Source organism: Sceloporus undulatus, chromosome 1, assembly GCF_019175285.1.
Source record: "Sceloporus undulatus isolate JIND9_A2432 ecotype Alabama chromosome 1, SceUnd_v1.1, whole genome shotgun sequence".
Classification (NCBI taxonomy): domain Eukaryota; kingdom Metazoa; phylum Chordata; class Lepidosauria; order Squamata; family Phrynosomatidae; genus Sceloporus; species Sceloporus undulatus.
Window position 1 is genome coordinate 259,899,233 of NC_056522.1, and position 7,078 is coordinate 259,906,310.

General features: G+C 38.5%; 1 long non-coding RNA gene across 1 annotated transcript in view; it reads right to left on the reverse strand.

Annotated features, from left to right (window-relative positions):
* Positions 1 to 5,827, reverse strand: part of LOC121929489 — a 7,359-nt gene extending 1,532 nt beyond the window's left edge. The window contains exon 1 of the long non-coding RNA XR_006103680.1: positions 5,324 to 5,827. This is a non-coding gene — a long non-coding RNA (uncharacterized LOC121929489). The remainder of the gene's footprint in view (positions 1 to 5,323) is intronic.
* Between the last annotated feature and the right edge of the window lie 1,251 nt (positions 5,828 to 7,078).

Genomic DNA, 7,078 nt, shown 5'->3' on the forward strand with positions numbered 1-7,078 from the left:
CTGGGAATCCTTCCAACTCTATGATTCCATGATTCTATTGAGTAATAGTAGATCCAGCGTGGTGATTTGAGTGTTGGACTATGACTCTGGAGATCAGTGTTCAACTCCCCACTCAGCCATGACCCACTGGGTGATCTTTGGTGAGCCAGACACACTCAGCCCAGAAAACCCCTTGATAAGTTTGCCTTAGGCCACCCCAGGTAGAAACTATTTGAAGGCACACAACAAAAAACTGTCAGATTTTCCCAAGCCAATTTAAGGAAAGCCTAAGAGAGCACTCATCAGTGTGACCAGATGTGATAACCACAAAGGAGGACGAGGCACTGCAAAATGTAGGGCTTTTGAGGAAAACGTAGGCCATTACCAAATAAAAGCTAAAAACACAAAAGGGGTAAAGATCAGAGGCTCATAATTTAAGATCCGAGTGTTTGCTGATGATATTGCCATATAGTTAAGTGATCCTATAAAAGACATTTCAGTTTTATTGAATAGAATTGAATATTGGGAAGATTTCAGGTCTGAAAATTAATAAGGACAAGACAACAATATTAACTAAAAATATAGATAAACAAAAAAAGCAAATGCTGGAGAAGCAATCAGGCCTAAAACTAACCAACAAACTTAATATCTTGGCATAGTGACTACAAATAAAAGTTCAGATTTACTTTCAAATGACTATAAGAAAACATAGAGGGAAATAAAGGAATATCTTTTTTAAAAATGGAATGGACTAAGGTTGACTTTGTTAGGTAGAATATACACAATTAAAATGAATGCGTGGCCCAGAACATTATGCAATATTCTAAGTAAGCTTTGTATAAAAGTAGATATGAATGTATATATTTTTTTATTTTTGAAATTCTAGAAAATCATAATGAAAATTAATTTTTAAAAAATGACTTGATTACAGAATGAAAGAACAAAAAAGGTATCTTTCCCCCTGAAATTGGTCTTTTCTCAAAACATGGCATGGTACAAAATAAGTTCCAAATTCTTCACCTAGGAAATTATTTGTACACTACAAAAATTGAAGATTAAAATAATCTGTAAAATAGTTTTTAAAAAACTTGTTTACACCAAGGAGTACCCAATTATATATTCTCTAAAAATAATGTTTGTGTAGCATCTGGAGGGCTTATACATATGTTTTCCAATGAAGTTGGTAAAGGATTGGAAGTTGCTATTTTTAAAATTATTTTTACTTAACTAGCGAAAATTTATCCAGGTTTCCCTGAACTTTATAACTCTGCAAAGTTGAAGAATTATTATGTACTAATATAATTATGTACACTCTCATCTTGACAGAGTTCATTTGTATGAGTACAGTTGGCCCTTCTTATACACGGATTTTTTATACACGGATTCAAGAATACATGGTTTGAAAATGTTCAAAAAATATAAATTTCAAATATCAAACCTAGATTTTCCATTTTTTATAAGGGACACCATTTTGCTATGTCATTATATTTAATGGGACTTGAGCATACATGGATTTTATTATAGAAGGGGGATCTTGGAACCAAACCCCAGCGTATAATAAGGGTCCACTGTATAAAGCTGAATTTCTGTTTCCTGGTAGATGTGGCAGATCTTTGGAACAATGGCTTCACAGAGGCATACTGCCAAAGTTCCTGATGCCTTTCAGACAATTAGCTGGCAAGATTGAGAAAATGTTTAATTATTCTTGTTCTTTTTATGGATAGATTTGGTACTTAAGATAGGATAAGATATGGTATCTGTGTGCAACTGGCATTCATGTGTGTTTGTGTGTGAGTGTGGGTTACGTGTGATTCTCAAACCTGCAATGTTTTTTCCTCAAAGTTTCCTGGAGTTTTCAGTCACTTTTAGGGGAAGGAATTTAAGAATGCTTCCCCATCAGGGTAGTTCCCCTTTTAAGTAGATGTGTGTTTCCTGTAGCAAAGCAGGGATAGCAGTAGAAAACACACAAACATACCTTTAAACACCCTTGGCCTCAAAGTTCTCAAATGGGTGACGGATGACAGTGGCATATTGCCGGTGTTTGTGTGTGATTAAGCATGATGAATGAAGTATGGAGCCACACTTGCAGTGAGACAGAGTTACTGTTTTGAAAAACTAGAAATTGAGACTTGAGTTGAGAAACCACAATTCTGATAAATGTTTATGCTGCAGCTAATTCCTTCATGGGAACAGTCTAATGTGTATAGCAGCAGGACTGAGATCTATACTCAATCTACTACTGCTGATTAATAGAAACCAATTCGTCACAATTTTTTAATTGTAAGGACTGCACCTTTGCGAATAAAATGTAAGGGAAGAAGGTGTAACGTCCTCACCTTTAGATTTTTGAAGGAGGACTTACAATATCTCAGGTAGTTAGAAAGCAGTTATGTTTGTACCCCGCCTCTCTTGACTCAATATTTTTATACAGTTGGCCCTTCTTATACATGGATTTTTTATACACCGATTCAAGAATCCATGGTTTAAAAATGTTCAAAAAAAGTATAAATTTCAAATTTCAAACCTTGATTTTCCATTTTTTATAAGGGACACCATTTTGCTATGTCATTGTATTTAATGGGACTTGAGCATACACAGGTTTTGTTATCCATGGGGGATCTTGGAACCAAAAACCAGCGAATGACAAGGGTCCACTATGTCCTCTCAGTACCAAAACACACTGCAGAAATAATCCAGTTCAAGACTGTTTTAACTGCCCTGGCTCAATAATGGGGAATATTGGCCAAACTATATGTTACATTAAGCATACTAATGTCAACACCACCTTAACAAAAACCGGGAGGAAAGTGGTTGGTTCAAGACTCCAACGCTGTTTGCTTTGTTGCTGTTGTTGTGTGTCTTCAAGTTCTTTCTGACTTACGCCAACACTAAAGTGACCCTGTCACGGGATTTTCTTGGCAAGATTTGTTCAGGAGGGGTTTGCCATTGCCTTCCCTGAGGCTGAGAGCGTGTGACCTGCTCAAGGTTACCCAGTGGGTTTCATGGCCAAGTGGGGATCGAACCCTGGTCTCCAGAGCCCAGCACTCAAGCCATTATGCCATGCTTGCTTCTCTTTAAAATGTGTTCTTGAAATGTACTCCCCTCCCCTCATCCATGTTAGGTTTTTCAAATATCAGTGGCAAGGGTGTTTTTTTAGTGTTATGATGCTCTGAAAGGAGAATTATTCTTGGCTGCAACTCACACTCTCTCAGCCTCAGAGGAATCCCCACTTGGCCACGAAACTGGGTGACCCTGGGCAAGTCACACTCTCTCAGCCTTAGAGGATGGCAATGGGAAAGCCCCTCTGAGGAAACTTGCCAAGAAAACCCTTTAGGGCCACCATAAGTCAGAAATGATTTGAAGGCACCCAACAAACACACAAGAGGCCAGTTTTTAACATAATTTAGTAATGTAATGTGAGGAGGGACTCTTTATATACTCTGGACTGCTTTAAAACTCGATCTCTTTTTGAAGAGGCGGGATGGAAATAATAAAAATAATAACAATCAGCATTTAATCTTTTCACGTGTAGTTTTAAATCATTTTGCTACTGTCAAAAGTTTGATCTGTTTTATTGTTCACTTGGGGGGGGGATATGTTTTTAGCTGCAGTTTGGTTTCCAACTGTTATAGCAATTGCCATAACAGTAATAACTGCCCCTGAAAATAATGATGTTTTCACCTTCAGCCTTAGCTCACTTCTGTCAGGAAAACCACAAAAGGGCCGGTGTTTCTATGACTTTATTGTACCAGAAGGTTACCTAAAAATCCTTGTGGGGAAAACACAAGGATTGCGCTTGCCTTTTCCTTTGCTCTTCTTAAAAATAGCCTCAAATATGGTTTCTGTTGGGCTGGGCAGCTAAACCCAAAACCTGACTGAGGCCATTGCCTACTCGATTTTCACTTTTGGAAAAGCCAGTCTGACCACATGTCACAACCACAAAGGAGGACGAGGCCCTGTGAAATGTAGGACCTCCAGGGGGAAAATGGCAAATAAAAACGCTGAACACCAAGTCCTGCTCAAAATGGAGGACGTTTGGGAATTCTTTCTAAACATGAGGTTCTAATGGAGGGCATGAAAAGCACAGGACATGACCAAACAAAGGCTAAAAAACCACTGATAATACAAGTGTAAACCCATGCTCATGAGAAGCATGGCATTTACATTGATATTATTATTAGTGTTTATAGCTTTTATTTTGTGAAGTCCTCCATTTTTCTTGTCCTCCATTTCCACCTTAATGTCCAGGAAGAATTCCAAAATGTCCTCCACTTTGAGCAGAATTAAGGAGCATGTTTTCTTAAAGTTAATATTGTTGTCTTGTCCTTATTCATTTTCCAACCTGAAATTTTCCCCAAATATTAAATTTTATTCAATAAAGATGAAATACCTTTTATAGGATCACTTAACGATACTGCAATATCTTAAATTCTGAGCCATTGATCTTGACCCCTTTTATAGTTTGTGATCAAGTCAATTTTGACTCTGTTTCGTTTGTGAGAATAACATTAAAAGGATGAAAATCACCTCCATCCTTTCAACAGGAAAATTAAACCTTTACACAGCAGCATAACTAAGGCTGTTCAAAATGGAGGACATCTTTGGAATTCTTCCTGGACAGAAGTTCAAAAAGGAGGACATTCAAGATAAAAAGGAGGACATTCCAAAATAAGGCCTAAAAACACACACGATATACATGTAAACGTTTTTATCCCGCCTTTCTCCCAAGTTAGGACCCAATGCGGCTCACTATATATATATGGATAGATAGATAGATACACCAATATATCTATATCTATATATATATAATGAGATGCCTTGGGTCCCAACGAGAGAAAGGCGGGCTAAAAATAGAATAAATTTAACAAACTGTCCTACGTTTTTACTGTTTTAATTGGATTGTTTTAACTGCTTTTTAAAGTGTTGTTTTAATGTATGTGTATGTGTGTGTGTATATATATATATATATAAATTCACACACACACACACACACACATTAAAACAGCACTTTTAAAAAACACAGTTAAAACAGTCCAATTAAAACAGTAAAAAGTTTTTTTGTTAAAAAAGGACCAAACAAAAGCTCAAAACCCCCGTAATGATAGAAGTGTTAAACCCATGCTCCTTGATGCTGCTCAAAATGGAGGACGTTTTGGGAGCTCCTCCTGGACAGAAGGGTGAAATGGAGGACAGGTCCTGGGAAAAGGAGGGAAAGAAGTGAGTGTGAAATGCCACCCCTCATTTGTAAGGCACGGTTACAATATCATCATAGTCATCATCACCATCATGGTCTCCTCTGCCTGAAGAGGGGAAGGAGGAGGAGGAGAGGGGCGCACTCACTCACAGCGGGAGAGATGGGGTCTTTGGGGGGCTTAGGGACGATGTTCGCCCTGGGCTGCACCAAGACCTGGCTCCTGCCCAGCCTCGCCATCAGGACCCTGGAGGCCTTCTGGAAAGGCAGCATGATGGTTTTGCGGGGAGGCTTCGCAGAGAGAGATCCAAAAGGCCTCTGAAGCGTCGGAGATGATGAGAAAAGGCTGCCCCTGTCCCTCGGCAGCAAGAAGGCGCGAGAACAGCAACTAGTGCGGACGCCTCCCTCGATCCCGAACCGGATCAGCACTCGGCTCCTATTGGCCACCTCAGTCAGGGGGGAAACCGTTTTCCAACCCCAGACAACTTGGCTGTGTGAAGGGAGGCGGCCCTAATGTTATTGCTACTGCTAAAAGTGAATTATATCTTGGCAAGAGTTTGTTCTTCAGAGAGGTTTAATTAATTAATTAATAATTATATTAATTATAATTAATTAATTAATTATTGGCCGTTGCTTTCCGCCCTCAGGCTGAGACAGTGTGACTTTTGGTCACCGCCTTAACTGCCATAATAATAATAATAATAATAATAATAATGTTTGTATTTGTATTTTCCCGCCTCTCCCTGCGGATGGAGGTGGGATTACATCAACAAATTAACACAGTACAGATATAAAACACAACCAATAAAACACTGACATTATTATTAATTCAGTAAAATAGCTAAAACATCTAGAACACCTAAAGCATTTAGAAAACGTACATCATAACCAGAAGTGAAGCATTTTATGGCTCTGTGTGTGCTGTGGAATTCTGGGAATTGTAGTTTTTTCCCCTCAGACATTTAGGCTTCTCTGTCAAAGAGAGAAAGAAAGAGAGAGAGGCCTGGTGCCATAGCAAACTACACATTCCCAGGATTCCACGGCATGGAGCCCTGCCACTTAATTTTTTTAAATTAAAATTTTATTAATATTATAACCTACGTACAATAGTATTTTAAAAATATCTTTTACATAATATTCCGCATACAATATATAACAAATCACCTTAATTATCCATACTTTACTACCTCATCTAAATCTTATTCTTATCAAACCATTTAATATTAACTAAACCAGTAATTTTTTTTAAACAAATTAAATTAATAATAATTAAAGCAGTGTATCGAACTTAATTGGGAGACATTTAGCCTTTTCTGTCAAAGAGAGAGCTCTGCTTCCACAGCAAACTATAGTTCCCAGGATACCCTAGCATTGAGCCAGGGCTGTTCAAGTGGTCTCAAACTGGGTTATTTCTGAGGTGTGTTTTGGGCCTGTGACTTTTATCACCACTTTAACTGCCGTGGAATTCTGGGATTTGTAGTTTTGTGGGAGACATTTTAGCCTTCTCTGTCAGAGAGAGACAGAGAGAGAGAGAGCTGTGGTGCAACAACAAACTATAGTTCCCAGGATTCCATAGCATGGAGCAATAGGAGTTAAGGTAATATCAAGCCAGATTATTTCTGCAGTGTGGAGGCAAAAGAAGAGTGAGGTCAGCCAAACGAGAGGCTGGTTTTGTACAAAACTGCATCTTTTTTTTTTAAAAAAAATTAAAAACAGCCATATATATATATATATATATAGTCTTGGGGAGGATGGTGTTTAAATAAAAGGCTTTGCCACCATGGATGGCAATGAAGAACCAGCATGGTGCAGTGGTTTGAGCGACACTGGAGAGCAGGGTTGGAATCCCCACTTGAGCATTAAAAAAACCACTGGGTGGCCCAGGGCAGCTCACACTCTCTCAGCCTC